This window comes from Giraffa tippelskirchi, chromosome 1 (genome assembly GCF_054371585.1).
Source record: "Giraffa tippelskirchi isolate mGirTip1 chromosome 1, T2T-mGirTip1v1.2.pri, whole genome shotgun sequence".
NCBI classification, from domain to species: Eukaryota; Metazoa; Chordata; class Mammalia; order Artiodactyla; family Giraffidae; genus Giraffa; species Giraffa tippelskirchi.
Window position 1 is genome coordinate 218,208,971 of NC_137275.1, and position 15,319 is coordinate 218,224,289.

Consider the following 15,319-nt stretch of genomic DNA (forward strand, 5'->3'; position numbering starts at 1 on the left):
ACTTGGTAGCTCAGGCCTTTGGCTGTGCTCCCTCCTCTACCTGAAACTCTCTTTGCCAGGCTGATTCTTATTCAGCCTGGGAGGACCAGATCAGTGGTCCTTTCTTCTGGGAAACTCACTTGTGATGCTCCCTTCATCCTTTCCTGAATCATCTGGTTCCTTGTTCTCTCCCACACTAGGGCGTGAGCTCCTTGAGGTCATGGATAGCTGTGTATCTAGGGCACATAAAGTTTTTAGCTGATAATTGTTAGAGTGAATTGAAATGAATTTAACAACATGTAGTCTCTTTTCTCAGAGTCCCCAGTCAAGACAAGGACAATAAATACCAGTGTTAACCACCATATACTGACATTTCCAGGTACCTGTTTTCTTTTTCTGAATGAGGCAGATTGGTCTGAAACAGCATATTTTCATGTCATCGGAAGTTACCAGCCAACTTTGGGTTTGCAGTAGAGATGGGACTCTGCTTTGTTGCTAGATTCCTGCAAACCTTGTTTGAGAACGTTTAGTCCTTGGTGAAGGAGTTGCTGTGTGTCTCCAGGTGCAGGCTGAGTTTGATGGCCTTTATCAGTGAGAAGTGGAGGAATGGGGCATAAGCCTCAGGGGAGGTACTGGGAGGGAAGGACTGATTCTGTGTAGCCTGTGTGTCTCCAGGTGCAGGCTGAGTTTGATGGCCTTTATCAGTGAGAAGTGGAGGAATGGGGCATAAGCCTCAGGGGAGGTACTGGGAGGGAAGTACTGATTCTGTGTAGCCTAAACTCTCACTCCTCTTCCCCCTCCTCACGGGAGGTCATTTGACTCATTCCCCTCCTTCCTAAAACACTGGGAAAGCCCAACATGTGTCCCCTTGCCCTCATCTCAAAGTTGGGAGGGCAGTTTATTTCACTTCTGAAATCTCTGAACATCTGGACCTGTATAGAACTTGGTGCCCTAAGGCCAGTGATACTGGTTGTGGAGGAAGGGCTAGTGAGAGTTGGTGGGTCTGAGAGAGGAAGTGTGGGTGAGCTGCATTCCCGCTGTGTTATAGGGGATTCTCCCTTAGGCGGCGTGAACCTTTGGAAGGTGCCTGTGGCTTAACCCTTCCTGCTGATTCCTCTAAGGGGACCACTGAGGGGAGAGGAAGATGTCCAGCTTCAGCTGGGCTTCCCGGCCAGGGGCCTGGGTAGAGGGCAGGCCCCAGAGCACCAGCCCGCCCCCACCAAGAGCTACAAACAACCTGTACCAGAGAGCCTGCCTTTGAACACTGACCCTGACAGAGAAAAGCCCAGCACTTCCAGAGGCAGACGGCGAAGCAGAGGCAACCAAAAGAAGGGTCACCTGCACCTTTCAAGATCCCTGTGGATTGGCTCATGGGAGGGAGGAGAGTCACGAGCAACGAAGATGAGACCAGCCAGCTTCTCCACCAGCAGCTGGCTGAGGACAGCATCGACTCCTCTCTGCCCCCTTCCCACCCCGCCAGGAAGACAGCCAGGGACGGAAGAAGGGTGGAGTGTGTGCCGTGTCCAGTTCCTTCTGTCCCACACTGCTGAAACCACAGACACAACCTGGGCTGGGACACAAGGAAGAGAACTTTAATGAGATGGATTCAAAAATATTGGCTTGGCCAAAATGTTTGTTCAGTTTTTCCATATGATGGCTCTAGTAGTACTTAGTTGTCTTTAACTTCATTGGAAATAATTTGGTTAGATTGTATCGTGACAGCTGATGTATCAGTGTGAATTAAAAAAACTTATCAAAATTGATCAATTTTTGTGTAGCCATTTTAATATTGAATGTGGAAGAAAAAGAGCAACATTTTCATCTGATTATGCTTTATCATTTCCAGAAAGGTAAAAACGCAACTGAAATGCGAAAGAAAAAAAAAAATTTGTATAGTGTATGGAAAAGGTTCTGTGACTGACTGAATGTGTCAAAAGTGGTTTGCAAAGTTTCATGCTGGAGATTTCTTCCTGAACAATGCTCCACAGTTGGGTAGACCAGTTGAAGTTGATAAAACTGAAACATTAATTGAGAACAATCAACATTATACCACATGGGAGATAGCCAACATACTCAGGGAATCCAAATCAAGCACTGAAAATCATTTGCACCAACTTGGGTATGTTAGTTGCTTTGATGTTTGGGCTCCACTTAAGTGAAAAAAAAAACAACACAGAAACTTCTTGGCCATATTTCTGCACACGATTCTCTACTTAAACATAATGAAAACATTCTGTTTTTAAAACAGATTGTCAGGAGCGGTGAAAAGTGGATATGTGCGATAATGTGGAATGGAAGAGATTGTGGGGCAAGTGAAATGATCTGCCAACAACCATACCAAAGCCTGCGGGATTTTCCTGCAATGAGAGTGCTGGAGTAAGGAAACCAAGAGAGATGGAAGAGGTCTAGCAAAGTTCTGATGATAAGGAAGAACAGTCTGTGTTTGTAGAGCAATGGTACATCTCATACAGCTGGATTTGTGATAAGTATTGCTAAATTTTCTTCTTCATCCAAAGAGGGTGATGTTGTGTGTACAGTGGGATTGGAAAGGAATCCTCTTTTATGAGTTCCTTGCAGAAAACCAAACAATTCCAACAAATATGCTTTCCAGTAGACCAAATGAAAACATCATTCGAGGAAAAGCATTTGGAATTAGTCAACAGTAAACACATAATTTCCACGAGTACAACGTAATGCCACATAATGGTTTCTTTGATGACCAGGCAAAATCTGCTACAGCTTGGCTGGAAATTTCTGATTCATCCACTGCATTCACCAGGCATTGCATTTTTAGATGTCCATTGATCTCAGTCTTTACAAAATTCTCGTAATGGAAAATATTTCACTTTCCTGGAAGACTGTAGAAGGCCTGGAAGAGTTCTTTGCCCCAAAAGGTAAAGAGTTTTGGGAAGATGGAATTATGAGGTTGACTGAAAAATGGCAGAAGGTAGTGGAACAAAACTGTGGTGAATACTTTGTTCAATAAAGTTCTTGGTGAAAATGAAAAATGTGTCTTTTATTTGTACTTAAAAACTGAAGGAACTCTTTGACCAACTCATAGATGGACCAAGCTATAAAAATAGGAACTAGATTGCTTTTAATATTTAAGGTGACTGAGAAGTGGTAGAACAGAACTGAACCAAATTTAAGGATGCTTATTATCCAGCAGCAAAGGGAAAGCTGGACAAAGTATAAAAGTAACAAGAACTTGAAAAATAAAATCTTTCACTGTGTTCAGTTCAGTTCAGTCGCTCAGTGGTGTCCGACTCTTTGCGACCCCTTGAATTGCAGCACGCCAGGCCTCCCTCTCCATCACCAACTCCCGGAGTCTACCCAAACCCAAGTCCATCAAGTCGGTGATGCCATCCAACCATCTCATCCTCTGTCGTCCCCTTCTCCTCCCGCCCCCAATCCTACCCAGCATTAGGGTCTTTTCCAATGAGTCAACCCTTCGCATGAGGTGGCCAAAGTATTGGAGTTTCAGCTTCAACATCAGACCTTCCAATGAACACCCAGGATTGATCTCTTTTGGGATGGATTGATTGGATCTCCTTGCAGTCCAAGGGACTCTCAAGAGTCTTCTCCAACACCACAGTTCAAAAGCATCAATTCTTCGGCGCTCAGCTTTCTTCACCATCTGACTCTCACATCCATACATGACCACTGGAAAAACCATAGCCTTGACTAGATGGACTTTTGTTGGCAAAGTAATGTCTCTGCTTTTAAATATGGTATCTAGGTTGGCCATAACCTTCCTTCCAAGGAGTAAGCATCTTTTAATTTCATGGCTGCAATCACCATCAGCGGTGATTTTGGAGCCCCAAAAAATAAAGTCTGACACTGTTTCCACTGTTTCCCCATCTATTTCCCATGAAGTGATGGGACCAGATGCCATGATGTTAGTTTTCTGAACATTGAGCTTTAAGCCAACTTTTTCACTCTCCTTTTTCACCTTCATCAAGAGGCTCTTTAGTTCTTCTTCACTTTCTGCCATAAGGGTGATGTCATTTCACTGTGTATGTACCAACAAAGTAGGAGTCTCTTTGTTGAGTCCTTTCAGAATCTCTGCAGCATAGCATATCACCTTCATTTCCAGAGACAAAATTGAGAGTCATTTACATGACTTGCTGAAAATCACCCAGCCATAAGTGCATAATCATATTATAGTGTGACAGCAACATAGACTTGAGAAAGTCACAAGGTGGGATTGTGCCTATCTTGGAGGAAAGTGGGTTCAGGGAAGGTCTGCTGGAAGGTAATACCTAAGCTGGATTTGAGTGATGAATAGGATTTTCCTACAATGAAAGTGCTGGAGAAGGAAACCAAGAGAGATGAAAAGGCTCTAGCAAAGTTTGATGATAAGGAAGAACAGTCTGTGTTTGTAGAGCAACAGTACAGCTCATGCAGCTGGATTTGTGATAAGTATTGCTAAAGTTTCTTCCATACTTTTTCTGGCAATGTATAGAAGTGGGTGTTCCCCCTGAACTGTGCCTATTTTTGGTATTCATGTAAAAGCAAACTACCTGACCCGTCTCCTGAGAAATCTGTATGCAGGTCAAGAAGCAACAGTTAGAACTGGACATGGAAAAACAGACTGGTTCTAAATCAGGAAAGGAGTACGTCAAAGCTGTATATTGTCACCCTGATTATTTAACTTATATGCAGAGTACATCATGCCAAATGCCAGGCTGGATGAAGCACAAGCCGGAATCAAGATTGCCGGGAGAAATATCAATAACCTCAGATACACAAATGACACCACCCTTATGGCAGAAAGTGAAGAACTAAGGAACCTCTTGATGAAAGTGAAAGAGGAGAGTAAAAAAGTTAGCTTAAAACTCAACATTCAGAAAACTAAGATCATGGCATCTGGTCCCATCACTTCGTGGCAAATAGATGGGGAAACAATGGAAACAGTGACAGATTTTAGTTTTTTTGGACTCCAAAATCACTGCAGGTGGTGACTGCAGCCATGAAATTAAAAGATGCTTGCTACTTGGAAGAAAAGCTATGACCAACTTAGCATATTACAACCAGCATATTAAAAAGCAGAGACATTACTTTACCAACAAAGGTCTGTATAGTCAAAGCTATGGTTTTTCTAGTAGTCATGTATGGATGTGAGAGTTAGACTATAAAGAAAGCTGAGCACCAAAGAATTGATGCTTTTGAACTGTGGAGTTGGAGAAGACTCTTGGACTCTTGGAGAGTCCCTTGGACTGCAAGGAGATCCAACCAGTCAGTCCTAAAGGAAATCAGTCCTGAATGTTCATTGGAAGGACTGATGCTGAAGTTGAAACTCCAATACTTTGACCACCTGATGCGAAAAAGCAATTCATTGGAAAAGACCCTGATGCTGGGAAAGATTGAAGGCAGAAGGAGAATGGGACGACAGAGGATGAGATGGTTGGATGGCATCACCGATGCAATGGTCATGAGTTTGAGTAGGCTCCGAGAGTTGGTGATGGCCAGGGAAGCTTGCTGTGCTGCAGTCCATAGGGTCGCAGAGTCAGACATGACTGAGCGACTGAGCTGAACTGATTGATGATATTTTCAGAAAATGCCATCTCAGCATTTTATTTTGCATTATCTGATTGCCAGTGAAGTTGAAATGTTTTATTAATCTGTTTATTGACTTTTATTTCTTCTTTTGTGTGTATGAGTGTGTATATATATATATATACACATGCACATATATATATACACATATATACACACACACACGTATATCCTATGTAAATCCTTTGCCTATTTCTATCAGGTATTTGGTTTCTTCTTGATTTGTGAGAATTAGTTAAATAGTGATTTTACTGATAAGTTTTTAGTTTTTGGTCAATTTCTTAAATCCTAATAGAAATTTAAAATATTCATCTAATCAAAATGTCTTTCACTTTGTGACTTCTGTTATCACAGTTTCTAGGAAGGTCCCCATCTTTATATTCATGGTGACTTTATCACTGTTTTCTTCTAGTACTTTTGCTGTTTTCTCCCTGCGTGCATGTGTGTCATGTTGCTTCAGCTGTGTCCGACTCTTTGGGACCACATGGACAGTAGCCTTAGAGGCTCCTCTGTCCATGGGATTCTCAAGGCAAGAATACTGGAGTGGGCTGCCATGCCCTCCTCCAGGAGATCTTCCCAACCCAGAGATTAAACCTATGTCTCTTACGTCTCCTGCACTGGCAAGCAGGTTCTTTACCACTAGCGCCATCTGGGAAGCCCCTGCTTTATCCCTAGATTTATATTTCTTAGTTTGATAGGTTTGTAAAATTAGAAGTTAAACTTAGCAGAATTACTAGTAGCGTCATAATGAAGGCTTTGCTTTTTTTTTTCTTTTCTCTTTTTTTAAGCCAATTTTGTGAACTTGAGTGCATGCAATTTTGAGTTGTTTGTGGGTTTCTCTCTCCCCTTCCTTACCTCAGATTCTCTCGACTCACTTCCATCAGGTCGTGGCCCTGTGGAAGATTAATGATGGCCGCAAATTCCTTGCTAACCTCTCACTGAAAGGTGAAGTCTGCTTCCCCTCCCCTTGATTCTGGGCTCGCTTTGACCAGTAGGACATTGTGGAAGCAGTGCTCCGTGACTTTTGAAGCTCATTAGACTCCCTTCAGTTCCTGCCTGGGCAGGTCTCATGGTCTGATGCCGCTGACAACACTCTTTCCCAGAACTGAGATGCTGTGCGTGAGAAGCCTAAGACATGGAAAGGCCACACGTAGTCAGTCTGGTCCATAGCCCAAGTGGGGCTTCCAGCTGACTGTCGGCATTAACTTCCATTCGTGCTGGATGTTCCAGCTTGACTGATTCCAGATGACTGTCATCACAGCAGCTCACCACCAGATACTATGTGGAACAGAGGAATTGCCTGTCAAACCACAGAATCATGAGGAATAATAGCCAAATTCCAAATACTTGATGATTTGTTAGATAGTGACATATAACTGAAACAGCCCCGTCACCACAAGGAGTCATTACTTTTCAAGTGTATCAGTGATCTTCATGCTGTCAGATCCATGGTCATTTCTTGGATCTTCCCTGTGTGGTCTGTATCCCTTCCTGGCTTCTGTGACCTCTCACTCTCCTGGATTTCTCCCTACCTGACTGGCTGACACCTCTGAGTGTCCTTTACCTGCTCTTTTACTCGTCCTCTAACTCTTAGTATGTCTCAGAGTGGTCTTGGGCTTCCTTCTCCGTCTATATCTACACACGTCTCTCCAGGTGACCTCATTAAGCCCCATGGCTTAAAAAACATCCCTGTGCTGATGGTTCTGACACAGACAGGTTGATTTCTCTCTGGGACGGTAGATTCATATGGCCCATTGCTTGTCTGCCAACTCCACCTGGCTGGTCAGTAAGCTTCCCCAAACTTACACAGTAAAAAGTATAATCCTGAACTCTCCCCATAGTCAAGACCATCCCTCCATCTGTTGACTTTAGTAAAAGGCAGTAACAGCCACCCGGATGTTAAAGCCCGGAAAGCTAGGTGATAAACCTTGACTTCTCTCTTCCTCAGCCCCTACATCCAATCTAGTGTTAAGTCATACGAAATCTGTTTGAAACATGTGATCCAAAAGAATCCACCACTCCTCTTGAATCTACATCTGTAGACTGTGGTCCCATTTTCTCTTGTCTTGCATCATTCAAACAATTTCCTAATTGATTGTCTTTCTTTTTTCTACTCTTGCATCTCAATGACCTAGTCTCTAAATTTCAGGGCAGATTGCTCTTTGAAAATATAGCTCAGATTGTTTCACTACGTTGCTTACTTACAATGGATTCCAATTGCCTGTAGATCAAAGCCCACCTCTCTCTCCTTATTCTGAGCACCACGAGACTTGGTCCCTATCTTCCTCTTTGACCTTATCTCCCACTGTGTTGCCCCCTGCCCATGCCCTGCCCATTACTTGTCTTTCTGTTGGTTCCTTGAAACACTTCAGGCTCATCACACTTAAAACCTTTGCACTAGTTATTCTCTGTGCCTGGAGTTGTCTCTTCTTTGATCAACTCTAGTTGGTTCCTTTCTGCCCATCCAGTTGCTCCTGATTCCATCACCATATTTCAGTTTTCCTTGTAGAGGTTACTTTGTTACCATTTTCCCCCATTAGAATATTATCTCCATGAGACCACAGATGTTATCCGCCTGCTCACTATGGCGTCTCTAGTACTTCCATTAATATCCAACATATAGCAGATACTCAATAAATATTCACTAAAATAACTCTTCTTTTTCATGTCCTCATTCTTCTCTGCTCCCCTTGAGCCAGAGATAAATAAAATGCTGTTAAAAAGGGAAAACATCAGTAAGTTGCCAGGACAAGGAGCACTCTAGAAGAAGAGGATCTCCCAGAAGCATCATCTTGCCTGACACCATCCATGACTCTCATAACTCTCGCAACAAAGCCCCAAATCAAGGAGAACCACACTCAGTGCCGCCTGTCACTCCGATGTTATCCACCACTGCTGCTCTGTGTCACTGTCTCTCCCTAGTAAACTCATCTTCTCTGTCTTATATATCCAATTCTTTTCCCTGTCTTCTCCTGTTTCTGTGCTTTTCCATTATTCCTACAACGGAAATGCCTGTTCTTTTATTTTATTTATTTTTAATGTTTTATTGGAGTGTAATTGCTTTACAATGTGTGTTAGTTTCTGCTATACAACAAAGTGAATCAGCTATATGTATACCTATCGAAAATGCCTCTTCTTTTTATCTCAACATATCCTGCAAAATCTGCCCTCAGCCCCACCTCAACAGGTTGGCATACCTTTATTGAGCTCTCACCACAGGTCAGGCCTGTTGAGTCATCAATGTTGGGCAGCCTCACAGGCCAGGCACCATTCCTTACATGCCTTTGAGAGATGACCTTGGGCTTGGTCTCTAGAGGGGTGAAGAGAGTCAGGGGGAGCTGCTTGAGGGAAGGGGAGGCTCTTGGAATTTCTCCTAGGTCACTTAATTGGAGCAACTCTCCTTTATCTGTTGTATGGTAGAATCCCATTGTAGTGAGGGTGAGATTTTTAAAGTCGCCCTGTGAAAACCCCTTCAGAAGGCACGACTCTGGAAAGTGACTCTCATTAGGCACTGCACAGCCAGTTTTATCACCGGTGGGACTACTGTCCCTTTAGTTGAGCAACACTGACATCCACTTACTGAACACGTTCTATGGACAGTGCGTATCTATACCTTTAAATGAAGGAGCTACGTTCAGTTTATACTCTTAAGGGAAGTGTGGGCTGAGACCACACATCAAGGGTCCAGTAGCATCACACCTGCTCACTTGGTGTGGAATGACTGGCAGAGTCCCCCACGATCAGACTTGCTGATTTTGTGTTTGCGTGCAGTAACCAAGGTAGCTTGGGATTTTGCCCACTGACTGCTTTGTTTACAGAGCATCTTACCTTTCATTTAAATACAAGGCTCTGCTATTAATAGGTTGAAACCACAGCTCCACACATTGCTGTGCTTCAGTAATTTTCTGAATTTGCATTATGCAATACGTATATGTAATATGTCTTGGAGATGATCTGAGGCCCACAGCATAATTATTACTTTCAAGCTCTAGGAGCAGGGAATTCATCACCTTGCGCTATAAATACAACTGTGAGAAATGTGGATAGGTAGGATTAAATCAAGCTATTTTGGCTAAAAAGAGTTATCAAAGTGCTTTTTTCCCCCTTTATATTCTAAATTCTCAGAAAGTAGGGTTATTAAATCAGCAAGGTGAAGAGAAAAAAAAGGTTCCCAATTGAAAAAGTTGAAAGCAGATTCACTAAGCATTTCATGAACTGAGTAATTAGGATTTCCAATCCCTTATTAAAATACCCCAGTGGATTTCAGGAGGGGAATTTTCCTGAAATTTGCAATATATCAACAGAAAGGACTTGATGATTAACTTGACTATGCATTTTAGGAGGCCAGTGCATTCAGTTTATGGTGCGTGCTCAGTCGCTTTTGTTGTCCGATGCTTTGTGAACCTATGGACTGTAGCCCGCCAGGCTCCTCTAGCCATAGGATTCTCCAAGCAAGAATACTGGAGTCGCTTGCCATGCCCTCCTCTAGGGGATCTTCCCAACCTAGGAACTGAATCTGTGTCATCTGCATTGCAGGCAGATTCTTTTTATCACTGAGCCACTGGGAAAGCCCACATTCGGTTAGTTCACCCAGTATTTGTTGAGTACTTACTTTTGCTAGGCAGTGTTCTATATGCATTAGGCTGTAACCATTTACAGTATAGGCAGGGTCTCAATTCTCAAGGAGCTTACATTCTAGGGTGGATGGAGAGACACAGGTGATAAAAAAAATATGAGTTTTTAAAATTCAAGTATAGTTGATGAACAATATTATGTAAGTTACAGGTATGCAATATAGTTATTCTCTATATACTCCATTTATACTCCACTTATAGTTATTATAAAATATTGACTATATTTCGTGTGTTGTACAATGTAGCTTTGTAACTTATTTTATACCTAATAGTTTGTACCTCTTAATCACCTACGCCTATGTTTCCCTTCCTCTTTTTTCTCCCCACAGATAGCCACTAGTTTGTCGGCTATATCTGTGAGGATAGCCATTGGAAGGTTTTAAGCATGAGAATGGGATCATTCATTATTTGCTTGTTGTGTCAACTTATTCCCCTGCAGAAGAATTAGTCAGAGGTTCTGAATCACATCACATAGAAAGATTTGAAATAATACTGGTCCAGGCCCAATCTTTGGAGAAGGCAATGGCACCCCACTCCAGTACTCTTGCCTGGAAAATTCCATGGACAGAGGAGCCTGGTGGGCTGCAGTCCATGGGGTCGCTAAGAGTCGGACACGACTGAGCGACTTCACTTTCACTTTTCACTTTCATGCATTGGAGAAGGAAATGGCAACGCACTCCAGTGTTCTTGCCTGGAGAATCCCAGGGACGGGGGAGCCTGGTGGGCTGCTGTCTATGGGGTCGCACAGAATCGGACATGACTGAAGCGACTTAGCAGCAGCAGGCCCAATCTTAGGGATTCTGATTTATCAGACTGTTGAAAACTGGAGTATTGAGTGTTTCCTTGTTTCTGCTGTGCAGCCCCTCCATTTGTTCCCCTTTTGCTGCAAGTGCCTACATTAGAGAAATTAAGATCATAGTTTATTAAGGATTTGTCTTCCTGCTTGGATGGGAATGATGCTTACAATTAATGTGGCAGAATGGCTAAATTCAGAAATGATAGCAGAAACTTAAAACCACTACCATTGTTTGTTTGAGTACCTGCTATATCTCAGGTACTGGGATAGTACTTTATGCACATTATCACATTTATACCTTGTAAGAAGCATGCAAGAAAGCAGATAAAGTCCCAGGTCTTATGGCTAGAACATGTTTGGCTGAGCCTTGAGGTGAGAAGAGAATTGCTGCAAAGATGGACCATCAGACAGGACTGGATGGTTCCTTACTCTTGTCCACGTGTGCATACTGAGTCACTTCAGTCATGTCCGGCTCTTTGTGACTCTATGGACTGTAGCCCGTCAGACTCCTCTGTCCAAGGGATTCTCCAGGCAAGAGTACTGGAGTTGGTTGCTATTTCCTCCTCCAGGGGATCTTTCTGACCCAGGGACTGAACCCAAGTCTTGTGCAGCTCCTGCATTGCAGGTGATTTCTTTACCACTGAGCTGCTGGGGAAGCCCTACTGTTGGCCATAGAAGGACCCAAGATTTCCCCATTGGATTCAATATCTATCTCATATATTCCTTAGCAATAATCAAATAGAAAAAAGCCTCTTCCTCTGTTTTTGATTGATCTGAATTGATATTTAATTGGTGCATGGTTTTAGAATTTCCGTGTCCTAAACCTTGTAGACTCCATTTCCAAGGCTGAGCTGTCTTCATTAGTGCTAAGGGGAATTAGTGTGTTCACCCCCAAAATCCTATAAAATGTTCAGCTTTTGTAATACTCTTGGCCACTTTCTTAACCTTTTCAATGGGGGAAGTATTGAGCCTTGCTAGGCAGCAAAGAGGGAGGAACTGATCCAGCTGTCACTTGTGCAATCAGCAAAGGCTTCCTAGAAGATGAAACATTTCATCTGGGTCCCAAACAATGAGTTAGGAGTGAGCCAGAGGAGGCTGAGGGAGGAGAGAGGTTTGAAGATGGGAAGTCTTCCCAGACCTTTGCAACACCCTGTGCAAAGGCATGAAGTTATCTAAGAGCTTTTGAGCGTGCTTTAAGTGGCTCAGAGGGACCAGATGTTCTGGGGACAGAGTGCAAAGGGCACTTTGGGAAGAAAGACTGTACACTTTTGTTCTAACCTTCAGTTCTATTATATCAGAATTGATATGACCGAGTATAATGATCCTGAGATCCAGCTTTCAAATCAGTTGTACTCCTTCCCTTGATTTGCACCTCCCAATAGCATCTTTGGACCCCCAACAAGATTCATAAGGTGGGGCTTTTCTGCTCCCTCTCCAATTGTAGAGACTGGTGAGGCCACTAGTGTGGGGGACAGTTTCTCTAGGAGGAAGAGCAAAGTCTATGTGTGTGTGTGTGTGTACACATGTGCAAGTGTAATTATGTGTGAGAATATGTGTGTGCAAGCATGGGGAACTAATGTGTGTGTGTTATGTGTCTGCAGTTGGAATAAGACTGAGAGAGGGCTGGGAGCCAACACAGTGAAACAATAATGAATATATTTTCTGGTCTCACTTTGTTTCAGAAGCTGAGGGGCTAATACTGATTTCACAAGATAGTACCTTTGTTTAGAGAAACATCTGGCATCTTATCTCAATCTCTCCAGGATTTTTGTTTCACTCTTGTAGGAAACATTTAAATTAACTTGCTTTGATAGTCTTGAGTCCACATGGCAGATGACACAAGATAGAAATGAGCTCATAGTACCAGAAAAGGAAAAAACAAAACTGCCGGCTTGCCCATAACTGCTGACTCAAGCCATTTATGAACTGATACCCCTCAAGAGATTTTTGACTTTCCTTGTTGAGTATTTTGCACAAATGTGAGGAGGGCGTGAAAATGTTAGATAGTGTTCAGCCAAAGGGAACAGAATTCTTATATAAAGATAATAGTAATATATAAGATTCGCTGAGAACTTAGAGGATGCTGAGCAGTTTAGGACAATGTTAAAGTCTTTTTAAAAAAATTGAAGTCTAATTTACATACAGTGAAATGCACAGAACTTGTGTGCAGTTTCATGAGTTCTAACAAATACATACACTGCTGATGGTGATTGCAGCCATGAAATTAAAAGACACTTACTCCTTGGAAGGAAGGTTATGGCCAACCTAGATAGCATATTTAAAGGCAGAGACATTAATTACTTTGCCAACAAAAGTCCGTCTAGTCAAGGCTGTGGTTTTTCCAGTGGTCATGTATGGATGTGAGAGTTGGACTATAAAGAAAGCTGAGCACCGCAGAATTGATGCTTTTGAACTGTGGTGTTGGAGAAGACTCTTGAGAGTCCCTTGGACTGCAAGGAGATCCGATCAATCCATCCTAAAGGAGATCAGTCCTAGGTGTTCATTGGAAGGACTGATGTTGAAGCTGAAACTCCAGTACTTTGGCCACCTCATGTGAAGAGTTGACTCATTGGAAAAGACCCTAATGCTGAGTAGGATTGGGGGCAGAAGGAGAAGGGGACGACAGAGGATGAGATGGCTGGATGGCATCATCAACTCGATGGACATGGGTTTGGGTAAACTCCAGGAGTTGGTGATGGATAGGGAGGCCTGGCGTGCTGCGATTCATGGGGTTGCAAAGAGTCGGACACGACTGAGCGACTGAACTGATGTAACCCGCACCCTGAACTGATGTAACCCACACCCATACCAAGATATATCAATACCATTCCAGAAAGTTCCCTAAAATACTTGGTACTATCACTGTTTGTTTTTTTTTTTAATTTCATTTTGTTAACACCAAAAACATTTTGTATTGGGGTATAGCTGATTAACAATGTTGTGATAGTTTCAGGTGAACAGTGAAGTGACTCAGCCATACATTTACGTGCATCCATTTTCTCCCAAACTCCCCTCCCATCCAGGCTGGCACATAACATTGTGCAGAGTTCCATGTGCTATACAATAGATTTTTGTTGGTTATCCATTTTAAATATAGCGATCTGTATGTGACCTTCCCAAACAAAGTCCTTAACTATCCCTCCCACCACCACCCCGCCCACCCCGGCAACCGTGAGTTCGTTTTGTAAGTCTGAGTCTCTTTCTGTTTTCTAAGTAAGTTCATTTGTACCATTTCTTTTTAGATTCCACATATAAGGGATGTCATATGATATTTCTCCTTCTGTCTGACTTACTTCACTCAGTATGCCGCTCTGTAGGTCCATCCCTTTGCTGCAAATGATCTTATTTCATTTTTTTAGTGGCTGAGTAATATTTCATTGTATATATAAGTGATAAGTGAAGTCACTCAGTCATGTCCGACTCTTTGTGACCCCATGGACTGTAGCCTACCAGGCTTCTCTGCCCATGGGATTCTCCAGGCAAGAATACTGGAGTGGGTTGCCATTTCCTTCTCCAGGGGATCTTCCTGACCCAGGGATCGAACCCAAGTCTCCTGCATTGCAGGCAGACACTTTCCCCTCTGAGCCACCGGGGAAATCCATTGTGTATATATATATATATGGACCCCATGGACTGGTGGCTCAGATGGTAAAGAATCCGCCTGCAATTTGGGAGACCTTGGTTCAGTCCCTGGGTTGGGAAGATTTGCTGGAGGAGGGCAAGGCAACCCATTCCAGTATTCTTGCCTGGAGAATCCCTATGGACAGTGGAGCCTGGGGGTCTGCAGTCCATGGGGTCTCAAAGAGTCAGACATGAAATTTCAATAAATGTTTACCACTGTTAAGCCATCAAACTGCTACGTGGTAGGGCAAGTGAAAATATTCCCTTTTATTTTTACCGAAACTTTGTGAAACTGACATGGAACTTCATTCATATGGAAGTGAATGAAGTCTACCAGTAACACTAGTGGTTTAATAATACTTGGATGATTTAAGTAACTACTGATAAATAAACCATTGACCTCAAACATCTCACATTTTCATAAGCTTTGTAAGTTTGTATGAGTAAGAGATTTTCTTTTCCACACACGTTTTTACCACCATCAGTTGTAACCCATCTTATCAGATTCCACTTCAAATTATCCTGAACTCGTGTTTTCTCAACCTCTTTGAAAATATTCTTACCTGTAGTTGTTCCACAAAAACTAGTCATAGAAGCCAGTTCTTTAGTCATTTCAAATTTGGCAGTGACTTCTTGAATAGACAACAATGGAGCAGTATTTGTAACATCTGTCAACTCATAGACAGCCAACGAAAATAGCTGAAATCATTTGTCTTGTTTTTTAATTGAC

The 15,319-nt window shown here is 42.7% G+C and overlaps 1 protein-coding gene across 5 annotated transcripts in view; it reads left to right on the forward strand.

The window, feature by feature from the left end:
* TMEM268 (transmembrane protein 268) overlaps positions 1–15,319 on the forward strand; it is a 358,336-nt gene that overhangs the window by 126,843 nt on the left and 216,174 nt on the right. For 2 of the 5 annotated variants that reach the window (XR_014078399.1, XM_081575315.1), the window contains one exon: positions 2,228–2,987. The exons of the other annotated variants lie outside the window; for them this stretch is intronic. The gene's annotated coding sequence lies outside the window, so the exon portion shown is untranslated. Of the gene's footprint in view, positions 1–2,227; positions 2,988–15,319 lie in introns of those variants that run through there. 5 annotated transcript variants of the gene reach the window in all.